This window comes from Macaca mulatta, chromosome 11 (genome assembly GCF_049350105.2).
Source record: "Macaca mulatta isolate MMU2019108-1 chromosome 11, T2T-MMU8v2.0, whole genome shotgun sequence".
NCBI lineage: Eukaryota > Metazoa > Chordata > Mammalia > Primates > Cercopithecidae > Macaca > Macaca mulatta.
The window spans coordinates 57,748,492-57,774,065 of record NC_133416.1 but is presented as its reverse complement, the minus strand read 5'-3'; the positions used below and the strand labels follow the sequence as shown (position 1 = coordinate 57,774,065).

The 25,574-nt window shown below is 41.6% G+C and overlaps 1 protein-coding gene and 1 long non-coding RNA gene across 5 annotated transcripts in view; one reads left to right on the top strand and one right to left on the bottom strand.

The window, feature by feature from the left end:
- The window catches only part of DIP2B (disco interacting protein 2 homolog B), a 269,702-nt gene that overhangs the window by 190,029 nt on the left and 54,099 nt on the right, over nt 1-25,574 (bottom strand). The window lies entirely within an intron of this gene.
- On the top strand, nt 91-13,232 carry LOC144332880 (uncharacterized). Its single transcript, XR_013401079.1, has 5 exons — nt 91-778; nt 3,377-3,590; nt 4,323-4,668; nt 11,277-12,996; nt 13,132-13,232. It is a non-coding gene; the product is annotated as an uncharacterized LOC144332880 (long non-coding RNA).

Genomic DNA, 25,574 nt, shown 5'->3' with positions numbered 1-25,574 from the left:
GGGCTCAAGTGATCTGCCCGCCTTGGCCTCCCAAAGTGTTGGGATTACAGGTGTGAGCCATTGTGCCTGACCTAGATTCAGGTTTTCTAAAATTTTTATTTTTGCTTAAAATCACTATCAGTTCACTGTAACTTATTATTGTCAACAAATGCTGCCAGCAACAGGCTCATTTCATTCATTTTTGAGAAAATACCTGGCTGACATCCAAGTCTAAATATATAACCATAGTTTATCTCTCATTTATTCTTTCAAGTAGAAATGATGTTTAAAAAAGTCAGCTCACAACTCTCAAACAATTGTACAAATGTTTTTCCTTGACACAACACAGAATTTTACAAAAATGTGGACTCACGCATTAAGACATAATAAAATCAGTATCTTTTACCGTGAGTGCATGGACTAGGTTGCCATTGCCTTGATTTGTGCTGTTTCCAGCAATTTTACTCACCATTGCTTTTGTACCATTAGTATAAATAATTTAAGAGTGTAAAGTTTGAGATCTATTGTTGTACATAAAGAACAAGAAAAAAAATTTTCCGCACCCGGCCAAAACAAAATTTTCGAATAGACTTTAACACCATATAAAAGAGCATATAACATCTTAATATCATTATTGAAATTTTTTTAGGGCCGGATGTGGTTTTTTGATTCTATATAAGGAAGTGTGTCAAAATTTAGAAGGTACGTATAATTATTTTCCAAATAACTAACACATAATCTTAAAAAAAAGATGTATGGGTAACACATCCATTCAAAGTATAAAACAAGGCTGGCCGCAGTGGCTCATGCCTATAATCCCAGCACTTTGGGAGGCTGAGGCAGGTGATACCTTGAGGTCAGGAGTTTGAGACGAGCCTGGCCAACATGGTAAAACCCCATCTCTACTAAAAATACAAAAATTAGCTGGCTGTGGTGGTGCACATCTGTGGTCCCAGCTACTTGGGAGGCTGAGGCACTAGAATCACTTGAACCTGGGAGATGGAGGTTACAGTGAGCCAAGATTGTACTACTGCAGCCTGGCAGAGCCAGACCCTGTCTCAAAAGAAAAACACAGTATAAAACAGATTAATGAATCTAAATGTAACATAGTATGAAAAGTTAACTGACATAGTTTCATAATCTACATTGTAACTAACCTTTAAGAAGTTATATTTGTGGACTTTTGATGTAGTATCACAGAAGAATATCCACAGTTATCTGATAAGACTATCAAAATGCTGTACTCCTGACTCTTCCAACTACATAGCTGCATGAGGCCAGGGATACATGTGAGGACAGATTTTCTTTATCATAACAGATTAATGAAAAGACATTTATAAGAATCCAGACACTAAAGAGACTCACAGAATGGTAAAACTGCTTTTCTACCTATTACTTTTGGTTTTAGAAAATATAGTTATTTCTCATATAAAAGTATATTATATATAAATATAATAATTTATTATTGTTATTTAGGATAAATTAAATATTTTAACATTTCAGCTTTACTTTTTTTTTTTTTTTTGAGATGGAGTCTTGTGCTGTCGCCCAGGTTGGAGTGCAGTGGCGCGATTTCAGCTCACTGCAAGCTCCGCCTCCCAGGTTCACACCATTCTCCAGCCTCAGCCTCCCGAGTAGCTGGGACTTCAGCTACTGATACACACAACAACTTATATGACTTGTACGAATCTTTGTTTTGTTTTGAGATGGAGTCTCGCTCTGCTGCCCAGGCAGGAGTGCAGTGGCATGATCTTGGCTCACTCCAATCTCCATCTCCCGGGTTCAAGCGATTCTCCTGCTTCAGGCTCCCGAGTAGCTGGGAGCCACCCAGCATGCGCCACCATGCCCGATTAATTTTTGTATTTTTAGTAGAGACATGGTTTCACCCTGTTGGCCAAGGCTGGTTATAAACTCCTGACCTCAAGTGATCCGTTCGCCTCAGTCTCCCAAACTGCTGGGATTATAGGCGTGAGCCACCGTGCCAGGCCAACTTGTATGAATCTTTAGAGAATTTTGCCGAGTAAAAAAATCCAGCCCCAAAAGGTTATACACTTTGTGATTCCATTTACATAATATTCTCAAACTGACAAAATCATAGAAATCAAGAACAGGTTAGTGATGGAGAACAGATTAGTGGTTGCCAGGGACTAAGGAGGCAGTGGAGGTGGTGTGGCTATAAAGGGCAACAGAAGAGATCCTTGTGGTGATAGACACGTACTGTATACTGACTGTATCAATATCAATATCTTGGTTGTGATACTGTACTCTAGTTTTGCAATATGTTGCCATTGGGAGAACCGGGTAAAAGAAAACTAAGATCTCCCTCATTTCTTTTAAGTCCATGTGAATCTACAATCATCTCAAAATTAAAAAGTTTAATTTTTAAAAAGTTATGAAATAGAAATCAAGACAATAAACCACAACTGTATAAAAAATCCTGCCTACCAACTTAAACTGATAATATCTTTAGACTTCTAATATTTTTCATGCCTCAGAAATAAAAACTGTTCCTCAAAGCACCCATTATAAATATTAATTCATTAGATTGCTACATCATGCCAGACCATGCTAGGCAATGGGGGTATGAAAATAAACAGGACATGGAACCTGCCCTCAAGTTGTATACAGCGTAGAGGGGAAGAATGAATGGCAAATGAGTTCTCGGAATGCAGTGTGGCATATGCAATAGTGGAAGTACAGAAAAGGTGGAGTGGGGGCATGACTCCAGAAGAAACAGGTGAGCTTAATGGAAAAGGTGATAACTGAGCAGAGTCCTAAAGGGAGAAGAGAGAAGAGGTGGCTTCCAGCAGAAAATCTAAAAAAGGATGAAGTACACTACAGTGTTCTAAACAGAGAATCCATGATTTCATTTGTGTTTTATGAAGAAATCTGACAACAATGTGGAGGAAGAGACAAGTTAGGAGGCTACCATGTTAATCCAAGGAAAAAACAGAGCAGGCAAGATGGGGGCAGCGGAGACAGACAGAAGGAAACAATTAAAAGTGACGTTTGCAGGGGCCAGGCACAGTGGCTCATGCCTGCAATCCCAGCACTTTGGGAGACTGAGGCAGGCGGATCACCTGAGGTCAGGAGTTCGAGACCAGCCTGGCCAACATGGTGAAAGCCCATCTCTACTAAAAATACAAAAATTAGGCATGGTAATCCCAGCTACTCAGGAGGCTGAGGCAGGAGAATCACTTGAACCTAGGAGGTGGATGTTACACTGAGCCGAGATTGTGCCACTGCACTCCAGCCTGAGCAACAAGACCGAAACTCCGTATCAAAAAACAATAATAATAATAATAAGGGATGCTTGCAGGGAGAGAATTAATAGGACTTGACCTAGAAAAGATGCAGCCTAACCCTTTCTGTAAAGGGTCAGACCAGCCGGGTGCAGTGGCTCATGCCTGTAATCCTAGCACTTTGGGAGGCCAAGTCAGGTGGATCACAAGGTCAGGAGATCGAGACCATCCTTGCTAACATGGTGAAATCCCGACTCTACTAAAAAAAATACAAAAAATTAGCTGGGCGTGGTGACGGGCGCCTATAGTCCCAGCTACTAGGGAGGCTGAGGCAGGAGAATGGCATGAACCTGGGAGGTGGAGTTTGCAGTGGGCTGAGATCACTCCACTGTACTCCAGGCTAGAGACAGAGAGAGACTCTGTCTCAAAAAAAAAAAAAGGGTCAGACCGTAAATATGTACTTAGGCTTTGCAGACCACGTGTGGTCTCTTTCACAGATATATTTGTTTTAAACAAGCATTTTAAAATGTTAAAAAAAAAAAAAAAAAAAGGCTGGGCACGATGGCTCACACCTGTAATCCCAGTACTTTGGGAGGCCAAGGCAGGTGGACCACCTGAGGTCGGGAGTTCGAGACCAATCTGACCAACATGGAGAAACCCTGTCTCTACTGAAGTACAAAAATAGACAGGCATGGCGGCACATGCCTGTAATCCTAGCTACTCAGGAGGCTGAGGCAGGAAAATCACTTGAACCCAGGAGGCGGAGGTTGCAGTGAGCCGAGGTCGCATCATTGCACTCCAACCTGGGCAACAAGAACAAAACTTTGCCTCAAAAAAAAAAAAAAAAAAAAAAAAAAAAAACAAAAAAAAAAACTGGGGCTGGGCGCGGTGGCTCACACCTGTAATCCCAGCACTTTGGGAGGTCAAGCCGGGCAGATCACCTAAGGTCAGGAGTTTGAGACCAGCCTGGCCAACATGACCAAACCCTGTCTCTACTAAAAATACAGAAATTAGCTGGGCATGGTGGTGTGTGCCTGTAATTCCCGCTACCCAGGAGACTGAGGCAGGAGAATCACTGGAACCTGGTGGGCAGAGCTGCAGTGAGGCGAGATTGTGCCACTGCATTCCAGCCTGGGCGACAGAGCAAGACTCCATCTCAAAAAAAAAAAAAAATCTTGGCTCCCTCCCAGGTCCCTGGCTGGATTTGACCCAGTAGACACAGTTTGCTGATCCCTGACCTAGGAGATAATAAAGGACAGCCTGGTTGGGCACAGGCACCTGTAATCCCAGGTCTTTGGGAGGCTGAGGCAGGTGGATCTCTTGAGCCCAGGAATTCAAGACTAGCCTGGGCAAAAATAGCAAAACTCTGTCTCTATAAGAAATTAGCCAGGCCTGGTGGCGTGTGCCTGTAGTCTCAGCTACTGGGGACCGGAGTTTGAGAGCTGAGGTGGGAGGATGGCTTGAGCCTGGGAAGTCGAGGCTGCAGTGAACCATGATCACATCACTGCACTCCAGCCTGGGTGACAGAGCGAGACCCTGTCTCAGAAAAAAAGAAAAAAGAAAAAAGAAAAAGAAAAAAAAGCCTGTGGTGACCCCCAGCTTTCACTTTCTGGCTTAAACTAATGAAAAGGCTGTGGTATCACTCAGACTGTGAACACAAAATAAAAGGCAAGGGTTTCTGAGTTGTTGTGGGGGTGGCTAGAAGAGAGTTTAGTTTTAGACAGCCCAGGTGGAACTGCTAGAGTGCTGGATACAAATGTGGAGCTCAGAACAGAGGTCAGGGTTCGGGATAGAGATCTGGTAACCATCAAGATATGGAACAGTTAAAACTGTGTCCAAGGGGAGAATGTCAAAAGAAAAGAAAGTTAGCTATAACGATGCAAAACACCAGAGAGGGAGGTAAACAAAAGGAGTCTCTGAAGAAAACTAAAAGTGAGAGAAATGTAGGCATATTTTAAAACGTTAAAGGACAATAGAAAACTAAGTTGTGGACCTTGACTTATTGCCCAGAAATAATACTGAATCACAGATGTTTCAGAAAGGCAGAGAGGACTGCCTAAGGACAAATTCCCATCATTCTGATAAACAAATCTTGGCTACAGTTTCCGAGAGGCCAACTGTTACAAGGTCTCTTCCCTAAAACAAAGATTTGCTCATTGGCCTAGTCAAGCTAAGTCTCCTACCCTGGCACCAACCCATTCTTCATAAAAGCCATGCATGGAAGAAGGAACGAAGTGCCAGATGGGAACATTCATTCTTCACTTCTGAGGGTTCCTTGCATGAATCAAGGTCCACCAGTTGTACCATCTTTAGCATTTCTTTGCCACTTAGATGATTCTGTCCTGGAGAGGGAAGCAACTGACTGACTGGTAAATTTGGGAAAAATAAACAGTCTGCTCATGCTCTTCTTCCTCACATGCATAAGCTGTCTGCTGAAGCTGGGATGAGTGGAAGGTCTGCTTACTGCATATGCCCTCTCCAATCCAGCACCACTGTGCCCACAGGGTAGGTCTAAATAACGATGGAATTCACTTACCAAATCAATTTGGCTCTAACCTTAAGCTGCTTCCTTTACCATCACCTTTATCAGTAATAAAAGCAGTATTATGGCCCTCATCTGCTAATACTTTGGTTTTTTGCCATTTATCCAGAACCCGTGTGGAGAAGAGACGTGCTATTTATTGGCCTTTCTAAATCATAAAATCAGGTTTAACTAAACAACAATCTAATTTTAGATTAATCAAATTAATCTATTGTAATCTTAATAAGGTAATTCAAGATTTTTTTAAAGGTTACATTAGTTTCCTGTCTTACTTTTATATGGAAGTTTCTTATGTATTTTGATGGAGAAAACATTGTCCTTCACATTTGTCTGTAAAATGAAACAGGCAAGACCAACCAACAATAAAGACACAATTGTGACTACAGTTAATTCTGAATGTCCCATTCACTTTCAGATTGCAAGATTCTGGAAAAGATTTCTCAGAACTCTTAATATCGGCCGGGCGCGGTGGCTCAAGCCTGTAATCCCAGCACTTTGGGAGGCCGAGGCGGGCGGATCACAAGGTCAGGAGATCGAGACCACTGTGAAACCCCGTCTCTACTAAAAATACAAAAAATTAGCCGGGCGCGGTGGCGGGCGCCTGTAGTCCCAGCTATGCAGGAGGCTGAGGCAGGAGAATGGCGGGAACCCGGGAGGCGGAGCTTGCAGTGAGCCGAGATCGCGCCACTGCACTCCAGCCTGGGCAACAGCGTGAGACTCCGTCTCAAAAAAAAAAAAAAAAAAAAGAACTCTTAATATCATCAAACATAGTCAAGGAAATTATCTTAAAAGTATACTTACCTTGAAATGCCCTCCAAATACTTAAATACGATTCATCAACATTTATCTCTGGTCACTTTAAAAAAGTCTAAGACAAATTATTTGAATAAATGAATTTAGTGATTTTATGCAAAATACTTCCACAATAGCATACATCACACTGCGCCACTTTTAGTCTGAGGAAGGGAAAATACACATTCTGCAAAGAGAAGGAATGTAAACAAAATGGAACTAACCGTTTTTAAAGACTGCCTCCTGTCTGGGTTCTGTCTGTTTGAACTACACCAATCATTGCATTCCATTAGAAAAATAAAATTGCCCTGAAACAGTACCTCAAGTGATTAGTGCTACAATGGGCTTTTCTACAAATCACTGCAGACACTGTCCAGGGCTCAAGGCACATCTCCTCTACTGCTTCCAACATCTATTGTACATTAAAGATAAGGTTATAAGACTGGGTTGTAATAAACACACTGAATGGGTCTGTATCTACACTGAGTTGTAGGTGGCTACAGACCAGGGTAGGCCAGGAAGAAACGGAATTTAGAAAGGCAAGGCAGGTGGAACAAGGAGAGCAGGGTGCACTACTAAACTGTAAGCAACTTGATCGATACTCATCTTATTTGTCTCTTTACAACCTGAAGCACCAGCACAGAGCTTTACACAGTAGATGTTCAAGCAGTTATCTGTTTAATGGAACTGAGTGCTATGGCTGATGAAGCCAGGATACGTGGCTGTATTTGGGGATTTTATGGTATTTACCTCTTCTGGATTATGACCTGATAGTCTGTGGCAGATTTAAGGGGAAGCCTAAAAGGGATACTTTACCATTTAGTTCAGCAGGAATGGAAACACAGAACACCCTCTGCGGCTTTATTCATTAGAGCTCACATGCAGAATGGCACATGCCTATTCAGTTTCTGAGTGCCAAAAGTGTTCTTTGTTTTAACAGCACACCCTAGCCAAGATGCTGACACTGGGCATATTCTCCAACTTTCAACTGTCTCCTAGAGCTGCTCAGATCTGATTTAATACTGTCCATGGCGAGTCACAGCTTGAGAGGGGCTGGATCATAATGCTCCATGAAAAGCATCTACTTAAATAAATGTTAATTTATGGAAGGAGGCACTGAGACACCAAAATGTTTTCTGTTATTCTAAATTCTGTCAGCACAAAGGAGAACCTGTAACCAACATTTTAAGGAAACTAATTTAGACTTTTCAGCTTACAGAATTGATAACTTAGAGCTCTAATTTTCATTATCTGGGATATGGCAAAGGTGAAGAATGGAAGAGAAGAGATTCAGAAACAGTCAATGCAGTAACCTGGAAGGCCCTTCAACAAAACAGAGCCTGTGTTTTGTTCATTTTCTCATCCATCAAAGCATCTAGCAGGAGCCTTTTGCTAAAAGGAATTCAGTAAATGTTTTCTGAATCGAGTTGTTGCGAAAGCATTCTCAGCACACCACTAATCCAGCCTGCCACAAGTTCACCAACCCTTAACTCTCTCCTTAGCAAATGCTTTCAGTTCCCCTTATTGTGAAATATTTTTCTTCTAGGAAATACATTTTAACTTCACAATATATAAATGAGAAATGCCAGTATCTCCTACAAGATGTAATTTTAAAAGGGAGGAGGGTATATACTCAACAAAGGTTGAGGAAACTGTGGTCTTAGTCTGGGTTAATATTTTTATATCAACACATAATAGACATTTTAGCTTTAAAGAAAAATGGAACACACATAAGGATAAAGTAAAACCCCCAAATTTGTGACTTTTTTTAAGTTGTACTTCATTTTTACAAAATGAATGAAGACAAATATATTTTATGTTAAAAAGCAAAGGACAACCTAAGCAAAGCAATGTAACTGGAGCTGTGTTGTAATAAACTCTAAAGAGAAGGCTTTGGCAATGCTGTCACACAGCTGCATCCATACACGTCTTTTCCTAAAGGAATAGTAAAACTAAAAGTTGAACTGGAAAGACAGATGCATCTTTTTTTTTTTTTTTTTTTTTTTTTTTTTTTTGAGAAGGAGTCTGGCTCTGTGGCCCGGGCTGGAGTGCAGTGGCCGGATCTCAGCTCACTGCAAGCTCTGCCTTCCGGGTTTACGCCATTCTCCTGCCTCAGCCTCCCGAGTAGCTGGGAACACAGACGCCCGCCACCTCGCCCGGCTAGTTTTTTGTATTTTTTAGTAGAGACGGGGTTTCACCGTGTTAGCCAGGATGGTCTCGATCTCCTGACCTCGTGATCCGCCCGTCTCGGCCTCCCAAAGTGCTGGGATTACAGGCTTGAGCCACCGCGCCCGGCCCAGATGCATCTTTTAAATAAACTTCCAGGCCTGGCTGTATGTTAAAGTTACACAAATAATTAAAATGCTTAGGTTTCAGGCCGGGCGCGGTGGCTCACGTCTGTAATTCCCGCACTTTGGGAGGCCGAGGCGGGCAGATCACGAGGTCAAGAGATCAAGATCATCCTGGCTAACATGGTGAAACCCCGTTTCTACTAAAAATACAAAAATTTAGCCTGGCGTGGTGGAACACGTCTGTAGTCCCAGCTACTCGGGAGGCTGAAACAGAAGAATCACTTGAACCCAGGAGGTGGAGGTTGCAGTGAGCCGAGATCACACCATTGCACTCCAGCCTAGGTGACAGAGTGAGACTCCATCTCAAAAAAAAAAAAGCCTAGGTTTCAAAGGTCACAGATAATTCAACTCCCATCTACCTATAGCCAAAGCCATTCAAGAGGCTGCCAATAGGCCAGGGGTGGTGGCTCACGCCTATAATCACAGCACTTTGGGAGGCCAAGGCAGGGTGGATCACCTGAGGTCAGAGGTTTGAGACCAGCCTGGCCTACACAGCAAAACCCCATCTCTACTAAAAATATAAATTTTAGCTAGGCGTGGTGGCGCACACCCATACTCCTAGCCACTCAGGAGGCTGAGGCAGGAGAATCTCTTGAACCTAGGAGGTGGAGGTTGCAGTGAACAGAGATCGTGCCACAGCACTCCAGCCTGGGCGACAGAGTAAGACTCCGTCTCGAAAAATAAAAAAGAGGCTGCCAATAATAACAAATTCTCTTCGAGACCTTTCCTGCCACCCCATCCTTCCCCAACCTCTCCACTATGTTGCCATGGCATTTTCTTTTCATAACTCTATTATCACTTACCTCAACATACAATCATATTTTAATTTCATTGTTATTACAAATTGGTTCTTGATTAGACTGTAAGCTCCTTGTGGACAAGAGGTGGGTCATAGTCATTTTGCTACATTTAATATCTGCTAAATAAACAGTCAATAAAAGTTTTGTTGAAAAAATGAAGCCAAAATTTCTGAGATAATAAAACTAAAACTTCTGAAAACCCTGTTTCACAAACTTAAATCTAGTCACTCAAAAGAAGGCTTCAAGTAACCTGAAGTATTGTAAAAAACTTATTTGTTTATGCACCATATATTCATATATTTAATGCCTATATCTTTATTTTATTGTTTGTTGTTTCTTTTTTTGAGACGGAGTTTCACTCTTGTTGCCCAGCCCATTGCAGTGGCGCAATCTCGGCTCATTGTAACTTCTGTCTCCCAGGTTCAAGCGATTCTCACGCCTCAGCCTTCCAAGTAGCTGGGATTACAGGCATGTGTCATCACGCCGGCTAATTTTGTATTTTTAGTAGAGATGGGGTTTTACCATATTGGTCAGGCTGGTCTTGAACTCCTGACCTCAAGTGATCTGCCTCTCTCAGCCTCCCAAAGTGCTGGGATTACAGGTATGAGCCACCACACCCAGCCCATTTACTGCCTGTATCTTTATACACCAAAATGTCAGCAACTGGCTCACATAGAACAGTGTTCGCACTTAGTAGGTGCGCAAATATTTACTGATCCAATTAATATTGCTAGAACACTCTGCGTATTCAAATATACATATATACGCACATACATATATAGAATATATACACTATACACTACAGAATGTAAAAGACAAATCCCGAAGAGATCTAGATATCAAGATTTCAAGATACCAAAATTTTAAATAACATCTAAAGGAAAAATCAGAGATCTCTTCATTTTAAATTAGGGCATGGAAAATGTTCCAGAGTTGATTTTCAGGAGTGATAAAGCAAACATGACACAGCAAAACCCAGTCAAACAAGTGAATCTCTTGATAAAGGAATCAGAGAACTTCATTCACTGAAGAGACAAGTTTCTACAACCAAACTGCAAAAGATTTCTGAGTTTAACAACTTGCAACAGATGTCAACACAGAAGTTCAGCTGTTACTTCTTGGAAGTTAGATGGGTTTTAAACTTATTAGTTTTACAATAAATATAAAAATAAGTAAAGCTAAAATATTTTAAAAGACCAGCATGTATCTGCTCTCTATATACCTCTTAAAATAGTAATTACAAAAATAAGTGCAAAAGCAAAATCTGTAAAGAGGTCAATATTTACCTGATATTTATACAATTACTCTTAAGATAATCATTACAGTTTATTTAAAGGTGGAGTATAGTTTAGTAAAACACAGCAGAATCTCAAGCCACAATTGGTAAAAGGTAACACCGAGAAGTCAAAAGAAAACAGTCTGGTGGCCATCAGTAGGCCTAAACAATCTCTAACTGCACCTAGAAAGGAGTTAAGAGTGCCAGCCATCCCTTAGAGCCTCCCTGCCAACTCACTGGAATTAACTGTGACAAGGCAGCAGGCCAAAGGAAGGAGCCCAACAAACAATTCAGGATGGTGGAATTAACATGCACATTTCCTCCCACCTGCAAATGTTTGGTAGGCTAAAAAGATATTACCAGCCACATAACATGCCCTTGGATTTTCAGTAACAAAAAGTCATTTAATATGTCACAGTGAAACAACCTAATATGTTTGGTCTAGAGAAAGGTGCATGCTCTCAAATCTCCCCGCAAGATTGAACACATTGATGGGTAACAGCCAAATGCTCTCCCCAAACTCAGAGGCAATTCCCTGGAAAACACATACTGAGGACCAGATAGTTCTCTGCTTCCACAAATCCATGCCATTAACTACTTTCTCTGTTATTTGATATTTTATCTGCCCTGAAATTAACAAATTTTACTCTATCAAAACAAATTCCCATGCATTAAAAAGAGCTGTGGTGGAAAAAAAAAAAAAAAAAGACAAGAAATTCCACTGGAAAAGCAGAGATTGTGATTAGGAAAAAAAAATTCACCAGGCAAATCAGGAACTATTTCAAATTTGTTGAGAGGGGAGGGAAGCACGACTAGGGAAGAGAATTCTTATGGACAAAAAAAAAAAAAAAAAAACCTGACGAACAAAGCACTTGAAAACAAAGCTTATCAGTACTTTATTCTAATTTGGAAGAAGAAGGAAATGTCCTCTGACATCATTTATACAAAGCTTGATTCCTGCAACTTTTGTGGAATAATTTTTTATCAAAATTTTATTGTTTTAAAAAATGATGCAAAGACTTCTGGTGTCAGCCAAGGAGTAAGCTCCCCTCAGCCTCTCTCCTTCCCAGATTACAACACTCTCAACTAAATAAAATAAGCCACTCGCTGAGGACGAAGAAGAGTAAATAAACAGCAGGCAAATAGAAGAGGTAAGTCAAAATTGAAAGCTTACAATTCCACTGAGTTTCCTGCCTATTTTCTTTTTCACTCCTTCACCTCCTGGCTTTGACCCAAGGATGGGCCTGGTCCTGGTGGCCCAATTTACACAATAGCACAGGGAACACACACACACTAAAACTGCTGACAAAAATTCCCATATCCTGCTCAGAGGACTGAAAGAGCCAGGTGAGCCAAAAAGTACAGGTTAAATACCCTTTTCTTCTTCTTTTTTTTACCTTTGTTTCCCTCTGCTGGCCCTATCTTGAGGTCTGGACCAGTCACAGGACTATGCTGGGAAAAGGAGCCCAAGAAAGAGGAGATACACCAAACAGGAGAAAGCTGGAAAAGGGGATCCCCAATTCTACATAATTAACTAACATGCATCTCAGGCTGACCTCCAAGCTTGCATATGTACAACAGTTTCAAAGAAGCACAGCAAAGGCTTTGAGACCTGAGCTATAAGACACTCCCAAGTCCCAGACCTGATTAGTGCTTAGGCAGGGTCAAACAGCAGAGCAAACACTGAGAACTGAACTGACATTGGAATCTACAGAAGGTGAGAACAAACTCGAGATCTGAACTTAACCAAGTTGACTCCATGCTTAAAAAAACAAACAAATCAACATTCTCCAGAGGACTGTAACAGGACCCAAAGTCTCACAATGTAATATTCAATAGGAACCACACATAATCCGAAATTACTCAACATACAAAGGACCAAGAAAATATGACCAATTATTGGGAGAAAGACAATCAACAGATACCAAAACTGAAATTAAACAGATAATAGAATTATCAAAGAATTTTAGGCCGGGAGCAGTGGCTCATGCCTGTAGTCCCAGCACTTTGGGAGGCCAAGGCGGGCAGATTACCTGAGGTCAGGAGTTCGAGACCAGTGTGGCCAACATCGCGAAACCCTATCTCTACTAGAACTACAAAAATCAGCAGAGCATGGTGGCGGGCGCCTGTAATCCCAGCTACTTGGGAGGCTGAGGCAGGAGAACTGCTTGAACCCGGGTGGTAAAGGTTGCAGTGACGCAAGATGGCACTACTGCACTCCAGCCTAGGCAACAGAGCAAGACTCCGTCTCAAAAAAAAAAAAAAAAAAAAAAAAAGGATTTTAAAGCGGTTATTATAGCCATGCTCCATGAGGTAAAGGTAAACACTCTGAAAGATAGATGTTTTCAGCAAAAAAATAGAAAACTATGAAAAAGGTATAAATGGATGATGGTACAGTTCTGTAGTTTGTGGTATGAAGCTACACATGTGCTAAAATAGCAGAAAACTATACACACACACGTGCAGGTATAAATGGAAAAATCTCAATGAAATCTACAGATTGCACCAATGTCAATTTCTTTGTATTAATAATTACTATAGTTACGCAAGATGTTAACATTGGGAGAGGCTGGGAAAAGGGTTCACGGGATCTTTCTGTACATATCTTGGCAACTTCCTATAAATCTGTAATTATTTCAAAATAAAAGTGTTTTTTAAAGAACCAAATGGAAATTTTACAACAGAAAAGCGCATCAAATAAAAAGATCACAATACAAGCTAAATCGAATAATTGTAATAGCAAAAAAACAAACAAAAAAGGTCAGTGCACATACAGATCAATACAATGATTCAATTTCAAGAACAGAAAAAGAAATCAAAAAAACTTAACAGAGCCTCAGAGACCTGTGAGACACTATCAAAAGACCTAACATTCATGTCACTGGAACCACAGAAGGAAAGAAGAAAACAAATTATTGGTGTAGAAAGAGTAATTGAAAAAATAATGGCTGCAAACTTCCCAAACGTATTGGAAAGCATAAATTCACAGATTGAAGGAGAATCTCAAACAAGGTAAACCCAAAGAAAACTACACCCTGATACATCATAATCAATCTGCTGAAAACTAAAAATTAGGTGAAAAAATCTTAAAAGCAGCCACAAAAAAGACACATTATATGTAATGAAACCAGAATTAAAATAAATGGGCTTTCTTGTCAGAAACCATGGAAGCCAAAAGACAGTGCAACAATATTTTTAAATGCCAAGAAAAAAGTACTATTGGCTGGGCATGTACTCTCAGCAGTTTGGGAGACCAAGGCAGGTGGACTGCTTGAGCCCAGGAGTTTGAGGCCAGCTTGGGCAACATGGCGAAATTTCAACTGTACCAAAAAAAAAAAAAAAATTAGCTGGGCCTGGTGGCATGCACCTGCAGTCTTAGCTACTTGGGAAGCTGAGGTGGAAGGATCACTTGAGTCCAGGAGATTGAGGCTGCAATGAGCCATAATCATGCCACCACACTCCAACCTGCATGACAGAGAAAGACCCTGTCTCAGAAAAAAACAAAAGAAAAAGTACTGTCAATCCAGAATTCCAAATTCAGTGAAGATTTTTCTGTAAACCTAAAATTTTTCTAAAATAAAAATTTCATTGTTTAAAAAAAAAGATGAAATGGATAAATTTCTTGAAACATATAAAATGTTCAAATACGCACACACACACAAAGTGTGAACTACTTAGATTAAGCAGTAACAGGACCACAAAGGGGTAAATCAATTTAGAAAATGACTTTAATCTTTCCATTCAAATTTTAGAATGTCTGCCAAATTCCTTGAGAAACTAGATGAAATTTAATTGGGACTACATTGACTTTTTAGATTAATTTGAGGGTGAAATGATGCCTTTTTAATTGATGTATCCTACTAGATGTGAAGACACAGCACAAAGCAGAGTAATGAAAACAGTTGGCACTGATGTAACAAACAATACCTACAGTTATTTATATCCAATAAAACAGACCAGAGCTCTTAGAATGCCATGGAAATATGGAAACATGATATATAAGAGTAGTGGCACAGATCACAAGGTCAAGAGATCGAGACCATCCTGGCTAACATGGTGAAACCCCGTCTCTACTGAAAATACAAAAAAATTAGCCAGGCATGGTGGCGGGCGCCTGTAGTCCCAGCTATGCGGGAGGCTAAGGCAGGAGAATGGCGTGAACCCAGAAGGCGGAGCTTGCAGTGAGCCGAGATTGCGCCACTGTACTCCAGCCTGGGTGACAGAGCAACCCATCTTAAAAAAAAAAAAAAAAAGAGTAGTGGCACCAGCTGGACACGGTGGCTCATGCCTGTAATCCCAGCACTTTGGGAGGCTGAGGCAGGCAGATCATTTGAGCCCAGGAGTTCAAGACAAGTCTGACCAACATGACGAGAGCTCATCACCACAAAAAAATAAAAGCCAGGTGTGGCAGTGCATGTCTTTAGTCCCAGCTACTAGGGGGGCTGAGCTGGGAGGATCACTTGAGTCGGGAGGTCAAGGGTATAGTGAGCTGTGAGTGCACCACTACACTCTAGCCTGGGCGAAAGAATAAGCTCTGTCTCCAAAAAAAAATAAAAAATAAAAAGTAGTGCCACAAACTAGTTCATGTGGTTAGGAAAATGGCCTCAATACGTGGAGAAAAATAAAACTGGATTACTATTCTATGTCATATATAATGATGGACTCAGGTGGAAGATCTCATGGGAAAGGCTGACTTATGAAATACATAATTTAAAATGCAGAATATCTTCATTATATTTCCAGAAGACCATAAAGTAAGATTATGGACTTCCTATATCAAAGTTAAGCCCTACTCAGCAAAAGGTACCAATGACAAAATTAACATACTATGACAGATGAAGAAAAGGCAAATACCAGGTTAATATTCCAAACTCTACAAGAACACTTCTGTAAATCAAACAGGAAAAGACAGAAACTCCAATTAAAGAAATGGGCCAGGGATATGAACAGGTAATTCACAGAGGGGGCGTTCCATATGGTCTTAATGGTATATTTTTTTTTTTAAAGAAAATTAGCTCTGCAACTTTCAAATATATAAACGGCATTGATGAAATAAGATAGGAAAGCCCTGTTCTATGCTTTTAAGCATTTGCTCCAACCCTATATATAGAAGAGACCTAAATAACTTCCTTTCTTATTCTTATTACCATACACACTCCCTTACTATGTTATATAACCTTCTGTATTCTAGAATCAGGTATTACCATTATCTAAGACTTGCTGGGAAATCTGGAAGAACAGCTTGTGACCCTTTCTCTACTGCCCTTCTCCCCCACCTCTTTGTATTCCAAAGCCTGCTCTGGCGGTCAAGGTCAGGGAGATAACTAAAACAATTTACATGTCACTTTAGAAACTCATTTCAAATATCTGAATTATGATACCTTATTTATTCTCTTTTAATTCAATCAACAGGCACTTATAAGCCTGACAATATAGAGATAAAAATATGATCTTATTCTATCTTATTCTACTACTAGAATAAGAACACTTCAGAGAGAAGCAGACCAATATTTATGAAAGGGATGGTAGAACAGGTGAGGCATGGTGGCTCATGCATGTAATCTCAACACTTTAGGAGGATGACATGGATGGATCACTTGAGGCCAGAAGCTCGAGACCAGCCTGGCCAACATGGTGAAACCCCATGTCTACTAAAAATACAAAAATTAGCCAAGCGTGGTTGCACATGCCTGTTAATCCCAGCTACTCGGGAGGCACAAGAATCACTTGAACCAAGAAGGCAGAGGTTGCAGTGAGCAGAGATCACACCACTGCAGTCTAGCCTAGGCAACTGCAGTCTAGCCTAGGCAACTGCAGTCTAGCCTAGGCAACAGAGCAACTCTGTCTCAGTCAATTAATCCATCAACCAATCAATAATACAATGAATTTACATATGCAAAAATTACTTTATAGACAGCCTCTTCGGGAGTATAGTTTTCATAAATTAAGGTATTCTGTTATCTGAGATGCAATGTGTTTATGGATGTGCTACTTTAACTTACAGTACTCTGAATAGTTTCACAGAAGCCCTAAGACAGATTTGTAGCTCTCACTTAAAAAAAAAAAAAAAAAAAAATTAAGGCTGGGTGTAGTGGCTCACGCCTATAATCCCAGCACTTTGGAAGACTGAGGCGGGCGGATCACAAGGTCAGGAGATCAAGCCCATCCTGGCTAACACGGTGAAACCCCATCTCTACTAAAACTACAAAAAAAAAACATTAGCCAGGCATGCTGGCAGGTGCCTGAAGTCCCAGCTACTTGGGAGGCTGAGGCAAGAGAATGGTGTGAACCCAGGAAGCGGAGCTTGCAGTGAGCCGAGATCGCACCACTGCACTCCAGCCTGGGCGACAGAGCAAGACTCCGTCTCAAAAAAAAAAAAAAAAAAAAAAATTACTAGGTGAAAACCATCACCTAAGATGGAGGTAGTGAATAAAGGTCTGCATTCAGAAGCATTAGAAAACATCAAAAGATTTCTGTATCTTTTAATAACTGGAAATGTTATGACAAATGTAGAATACATAGTACATAAATATACTCTAGCTTTAAGAACCTGGAAATGCCGGGCGTGGTGGCTCAAGCCTGTAATCCCAGCACTTTGGGAGGCCAAGGCGGGTGGATCACGAGGTCAGGAGATCGAGACTATCCTGGCTAACATGGTGAAACCCCGTCTCTACTAAAAATACAAAAAACTAGCTGGGCGTGGTGGCGGGCGCCTGTAGTCCCAGCTACTTGGGAGGCTGAGGCAGGAGAATGGCGTGAACCCAGGAGGCGGAGCTTGCAGTGAGCCCAGATCACCGCCACTGCACTCCAGCCTGGGAGACACAGCGAGACTCCATCTCAAAAAAAAAAAAAAAAAAAAAAAAAGACCCTGGAAATATCTCCCATTCTAAATGATGGCCTCTAGCACAGTTAACGAAGAATGACCCATAGAAATAAAACCTAAAATATTCACCCTTGGCTGCGTGGAGGAAAGGCAAGAATAGGGGAGTTGTCTAGCTTTCCTTAAACAATTGATACTGAGTTAACAGAAGGGAAAAGCCTGTGATTCAGATAAAATTTACTGCCAATCTAATGTGCATAGGGGTTAGAGGAATGCATTCTTATATAGGTTATTTCGTAAAGTTTTATTCTATTGAATAAATTTAAGAAATATTAAGTTGTAAAAATGTGAAAAGTTTATTTGCCAGACACTTGCCTAAGTCTTTAACATGCTAAAGATGACTGTCAAAGAGATGAAATTAAACCACTAAATTTTATAAATGAAACATCTCACTGAGATTCATGATCATCAGGCTATAATTTGAGAAAGATGATTCTCTCTGATTCAGAATATAATTAGAAAAAGATCATTCCTTTTTTATTTTTTTTGAGACAAGGTCTCACTCTGTTGCCCAGGCTGGAGCGCAGTGGCACAACCTCAGCTCACTGCAACCTCTGCCTCCCAGCTTCAAGCAATTCTTGTGCCTCAGCCTCCCAAGTAGCTGGGATTACAGGCGTGTGCCACCACATTTGGCTAATTTTTGAATTTTTATTTATTTTATTTTTTCATTTTAGACAGAGTTTTGCTCTTGTTGCCCAGGCTGGAGTGAACTCAGCTCACGGTAACCTCCACCTCCCGGATTCAAGTGATTCTCCTGCCTCAGCCTCCTGAGTAGCTGGGATTACAGGTACATGCCACCACGCCCGGCTAATTTTTTTGTATTTTTAGTAGAGACGGGGTTTCACCATATTAGCCAGGATGGTCTCGATCTCCTGACCTCGTGATTCGCCCGCCTCGGCCTCCCAAAGTGCTGGGATTAAAGGGCTAATTTTTTGTATTTTTAATAGAGATGGGGTTTCACCATGTGGGCCAGGCTGATCTCGAACTCCTGACCTCAAGTGATCCACCCACCTTGGCCTCCCAAAGTGCTGGGATTACAGGCATGAGCCACCACGCCTGGCTGAGAAAGATCATTCATGACTGTAAACTCTATGAGGGTAGGAAACAAGATACATATTTTTTAAGATCTTTACACAGCTTATACTTGTACATGGGCACACAAGGAACAACGGTTGTATTAAACTTGGTGTGCTACATTTCACCCCTCTACGAGGGCAAAGACTATATTTTATACATCTTTGTATTCCATCCCCACTCCCAAGGCCAAAACATCTACCATACCTTGTAAGTGTTAAAGACCTCTGATACTAGAAATTGTGTGTGTGTCTGTGTGTGTGTGTGTGTGTGTGTGTGTGTGTGTGTGTGTGGTTTCTGTCGCTGAGGCTACAATGCAGTGGCGCACTACAGCCTCAACTTCCTGGGCTCAAGTGATCCTCCCACCTCGGCCTCCCAAGTAGCTGGGACTATAGGGATGCACCACAACACCTGACTAATTTTTTTGTAGAGATGAGATCTTGCTATGTTGCCCTAGCTGGTCTTAAACTCCTACGCTCAAGCAATCCTCCCACATTAGCCTCCCAAAATGTTGGGATAACAGGCATGAGACACTATGCCCAGCCTAATACTTTAAGGACCAATTGTTGGTTAGTCAAACTGTTGAGAAAATTGGTATAACACCTAAGAAAACATCTATCTTTGAATCTTTTAAACATCATTACTTTGTTATGCAGCCCAGTTTAAAAAAAAAAAGGGACAAATCATTACACCATCTTCCTCTTTTCTGTGAAGATTAACTACTAAATTACAGGAGAAGAAAGAAAAGGAAAAATAAAATGCTACCCAAAGGCCTTAGTGATGTACTCAGCAGAGAGGAATTAATAAGAAGTCTGTCCCTTGGGGAAGTATTGGGGTGATCACCTAATCACCCATGTTCTGAGTTTAGAACTGAATCCACCTTGAAACATACTACTGGGTATGGAAAGAATTATATACAAATTGGAAGAGTTTGACGGCAGGCTCTCCTTGCCCTCAACCGTACCTGGTGTTCCCCATTCTGGAGACTCTCTGTTTTCCTCTTCTAGAAAATAAATCTCCAGTCTTCTGCTAGGGTGAAGAAAGGACATTCTCCTGCCTTCACAGAAGAAGAGCGAGGATCTGAAGTCTTTTCTTAAACCTTCAATGAATCCTTCCTTTTGCAACCTACTTTTGCCCCCATTTCCAGAGGGAACTGATGCACCCACTCCTGAACCTTTTGGGTTTTCAAAATGTAAACAGCCTTGTTCCCCCATTGCCACTAAGTCAGCGATCGTTCATCTACCCGCTTTCCAGTTTCAAAATTGTGTTGCTGTTCTCTGTTCTGCAGTTCTGTTTTGTTCTTCTGAGTTAATGCCTTTCTTTTTCTTACTGTCATTTAATGAGGTATGAGAAAAAAGAGGCTATTAGAGATATTCATTCCACCATCTCTGACTGACAGCTCCCTCAACTGTTCCTCATTTCCATTTTTTGCTACTTGAGATGTTGGTAGAATACAAGTTCAGAAATACAGCGCTGCCAACGATGTGGCCTCAAGCAAACTAAGTCACCTCTCAGTACCTCCATTTCCACATCTGTAAACATGTTAGAGGGTTCCTAAGGTTCCCTTATATATGATTCTCAATTATTACCCCTGGCAGGAACACAGAAACTTAAATCATCCAGACATCTTCAACCAGCACTGCTGCATCTAGACCTATTTTGTTTTTCCTATTACTTGTGCTACCCCTAAGGGTACAGGAGACTGATCAAAACAATGTCATACCTAAAAAGCTTCTGAACTAGATTAATTCATAAAATAAAACTCCATAAATCTTGAAATCTGTGAATATTTTTTGTAGAAATGGGGTCTCACTGTGTTGCCCAAGCTCATCTCGAATTCCTGGGCTCCAGCTATCCTCCCACCTTGGCCTCCCAAAGTGCTGGGATCACAGGCTACTGTGCTCAGCCGAAACTTGTGATAATGTATATTGCATTGTGCTGATGTTTGTTCACCTTTTACCATCTGTAACACTAACATTTATGTACCTATTTTCCTTGTTTTTTGTTTTTTATAGAGATGAGGTCTCTCTGTTACGTAGGCTGATCTCAAATTCTTGGGCTCAAGCGATCCTCTCACCTCAGCCTCCCAAAGTGCTGAGATTACAGGCGGAAGCCACCACACCTGGCATTTTTCCTTGTTCTGGAAGAAATGATTCAACAATCAGTAGTGCCAATCATATGGCAGAAAGGCAAGTTCAATCTGGGAGAAACAACAAGAACTGCAGAATCAATTTACCAAGCCACCACAAAGCTTATGTAACCAAAATTCCTCTACAGCTAAGTAGTTCATGCATACAGATGTAGTCACAATAACAGTAATAAATTTTTGTTGGCTTCTGCCTGCCATGGGCTCCAGCGGACCCCTCAGGCAATATCCCCCCCACCCAGCAGCCCATTAGCCACAGTTCAGGAGGTGGCAGCCACCATCACCCACTCCTTGTAGATGTCCTCTGCCTTGGAAGGCCCTGCCACTGTTGTGAGAACATTAGTGTGTAAAGTAAGAACGTACAGCCAATGCTTTATATCTGCCAAGCTAAGAAGACAGGGAGGGGATGGTGCCTACCCCAAAGTGGAGAGATCATCCAAGCCATAGTAGGTCCTCTGGGAATCTGCTTACTCCTGCCTGGGTCCATGTACCACACACAGGAGAGCAGCTCCCAGACCGCAGCCTGGACCATCTATGGAAGGCAAGGTGGGTGGGGCACACAAATTAAAAATCATTTCAGCATTTCCTACTTTCACTCACCCTCTAGCCCATTTGCTTCTTCAAGTCCTATAAACTAGAAAGAGCTTATTATCTCCATTTTATAGATAAAGGATCAAGGCGCAGTGATTCAGAAAGTCTCACAATACCAACCAGGTGGCTCAAGCCTGTAATCCCAGCACTTTGGGAAGCGGAGGCAGGCAGATCATTTGAGGTCAGGAGTTCAAGACCAGCCTGGACAATATGGTGAAATCCTGTCTCCATTAAAAACACAAAAACAATGGGCCAGGCACGGTGGCTCGTGCCTGTAATCCCAGCACTTTGGGAGGCTGAGGTAGGTGGATCACCTGAGGTCAGGAGTTCAAGACCAGCCTGACCAACATGGAGAAACCCCGTCTATACTAAAAATACAAAAATTTGTTGGGCGTGGTGGCACATGCCTGTAATCCTAGCTACTCAGGAGGCTGAGGCAGGAGAATCACTTGAACCTGGGAGGTGGACGTTGTGGTGAGCCAAGATCGTGCCACTGTGCTCCAGCATGGACAACAAGAGCAAAACTCCATCTCAAAAAAAAAAAATTAGCCAGGCATGGTGGCATGTGCCTGTAGTCCCAGCTACTGGAGAGGCTGAGGCACGAGAATCGCTTGAACTCAGGAGGCAGATTGCAGTGAGCCACTGCACTCCAGCCTGGGCAATAGGGCTAGACCCCATCTCAAAAAAAAAAAAAGACTTACAATACATAGTGTCATTTAAGCCAATAAATTCAGCCCTTCTAACTCCCAGTATAATGACTGTTTTACTATTAGTAATATTTATTTTACTTAAAAAGTAAATACCTGTCTTCATAGTGGCAAAACACTACAAGGAATATGATGTATCAATAGATGAATAGTTAGTAAAAAGATGAGGAGTTGGCAGGGCTAGATGGCTCACGCCTGTAATCCCAGCACTTTGGGAGGCCAAGGTGGGCAGATCACGAGGTCAGGAGTTCGAGACCAGCCTGGCCAACATGGTAAAACTCCGTCTCTACTAAAAATACAAAAATTAGTCAGGTGTGGTGGCAGGCATCTGTAATCCCAGGTGGCTGGGAGGCTGAGGCAAGAGAATTGCTTGAACCTGGAAGGTGGAGGTTACAGTGAGCCGAGATTGCGCTACTGCACTCCAGCCTGGGTGACAGAGAAAGACTCCGTCTTGGGGGAAAAAAAAAACAATGAAGAGTCAGTCAGACATATGACACAGGAAAATGGGTAGCAAGAAGAAGAGAAGCAGTCAAGACATGCTAAATCAACAAAGATTTAATTTCTAAAGATTGGTGTGTGGTTTTTGCTGCTGTTCAGAATAGTTTCTTGAGCTGCTACACAAACATGGCCAGGCTATCCTTTGATATGTGTGTTTCGTATATCAGTGGAGCAGAGAAGCACACGAGAGAAGGGAAACTGACAAGAAGCAAAGGGAAAGAAAGGCTGCTCTGCTCAGGGAGGCCCCTAGAAGTAAGAGGAGGACATGAGGTGCCAAAGGAGTGTGGGGTGAAAGGAAACAAGAGGTGAGAGGCCCAATGAGATGGAAAAAGTAAGTATTAAAGATGACTGGGCTTGGAACAAGATGAGGGTAAAAGTCAGAAGTCAGAGGTGACAAATAGATAAAAGGCAGATAAAAAGTGACTAAAAGACAGCATGGGAGAAGAGAGAAGATAAAGGGCAGCTCGGGCAACTTCCAGTCAGAGATAGCAAAATGAGTGCTCAGCCTCTGTTCTTTCTCATACCTCACTGAATGAGTAGGGAGGAAAACATAAGCATTAACCGTAAGGACAAAAAAGAACCAAAGTGACAGCAGCAACAAAATTTGAAATTTGGAAAGCAGGTAGATAAGCAATAAATGTCTCAGCAGAGCCAAGAAAGCTGAATCCTAAGTGGCAAACACAGGGTAGGGGTGGGAAGGTGGGGAGGAGACTTACACTATGAAAATACATAGGAAGGGGAGAACAAATTCCCTCTGGAAATGAGGGCAAAACGTTATAAACAGGAAGATTAACTAAAAGTTTAAGAAAAGTTAGACTCCTAGATCCTCTTTCCTCTTCCAGGTAGCCAAGAGAATGTCTTTTCCTCACACTACAGAAGACTGCAGTTATTTTCTAGAAGGGCAAAACAGACAGTCTCTAGAATGGAGGACACCAGGCAGAGTTGAGGGCAAGAATATAATATTCAAAAAAAAAAAAACATTAAAAATGGGAGATGTCAGTAGGGCGCGGTGGCTCATGCCTGTAATCTCAGCATTTTGGGAAGTTGAGGCAGGCAGATCACGAGGTCAGGAGATAGAGACCATCCTGGTCAACACGGTGAAGTCCCCGTCTCTACTAAAATACAAAAAATTAGCCAGGCGTGCTGGTGCACGCCTATAGTCCCAACTACTCAGGAGCCTGAGGCAAGGGAATCGCTTGAACCTGGCAGGCAGAGGTTGCAGTGAGTCTAGATGGCGCCACTGCATTCCAGCCTGGCGACAGAGCAAGACTCCATCTCAAAAAAAAAAAAAAAAAAAAAAGGAGATGTCTTTTAGAGATGCACTCAACCAAAGTGAAGAAGTCAGCTCAAAAAGGTAAAGACATGAGACCCAGAATATACAAGATGCAATACACAAAGTAAAGGAAATCCCTAAGAAACTAGAGAGGGTTGATCCATTCTACTGCCATGCCACGCACCCAGTGACCAATCCATCTAAACCAAGGCATTTCAGAAGATTCCAGGAAGGACTTATTCAAGATGAAACTGACAGAATACCTGATGTGACCGATCATACAGAGGGAGATTCATGCAACTTACAGAGACATGCCGATGACAAATACATAGAAAATAAGCAAATAAAACATCTTGCAATTACAGAGAAAACAAAATTTAAGCAGTAAAAAATAAAAATATACCACATGATTTAGCTATCAACAGCATTTACTTAGTCATAACATAAAAAATATCAATCTAATATTTAATCAAAATTTTGCTATAACTATATGGAGGGGAAAGTGGTATGGACATTTGGGTGGGTAGCTAAGGTGGGAAGCCAGTGTATGATGCAAAAGTACTGAAAATCAAGAAGAAATGTAAGCACGTTGCTTAAAGGTATGAAGGTAAATCCAGACAGAATCAGTCAAAGAAGTAAAAGAGGTTATCTTTGGGGAAGAGGAAACTGGGTAGAAGAGGTAAGCAGAAGACTGCTATCTGTGGTGACGGCTTATAAAATTACTTGCCTCTTTAAAATACGTGTGTGTAAAACTTTAATAGAAATAAAATTCTATTAAATAAAATTTCAGTAAAAAATTAAGAAAAAAGGAAAACAGCCCAAGCACACAGGCTCACACCTGCAATCCCAACACTTTGGGAGGCCAGAGTGGAAGGATCAAATGAGCCCAGGAGTTCAAGATCAGCCTGGGCAACATAACAAGACCTCATTTCCACAAAAAATTTTAAAAATTAGCCGGGCATGATGGCACATGCTATAGTCCCAGCTACTTGAAAGGCTAAGGTGAAAGGATCACCTGAGCCCAGGAGATCGAGGCTGCAGTGAGCCGAGATCACACCACTGCACTCCAGCCTGGGCGACAGAGTGAGACTCCGTCTCAAAAAAAAAAAGAAAAAGAAAACCAACTCAGGCCAGGTGCAGTGGCTCACACCTGTAATCCCAGCACTTTGGGAGGACGAGGTGAGCAGATCACCTGAGGTCAGAAGTTCAAGATCAGCCTGGCCAACATGCCAAAACCCCGTCTCTACTAAAAATATAAAATTAGGCGGGCATGGTGGCACGCACCTGTAGTCCCAGCTACTCGGGAGGCTGAGGCAGGAGAATGGCTCGAACCTGGGTGGCAGAGGCTGCAGTGAGCCAAGATTGCACCACTGAAGACTCCGGGAAAATAAATAAATAAATAAAATAACTCAAAATAGATTAA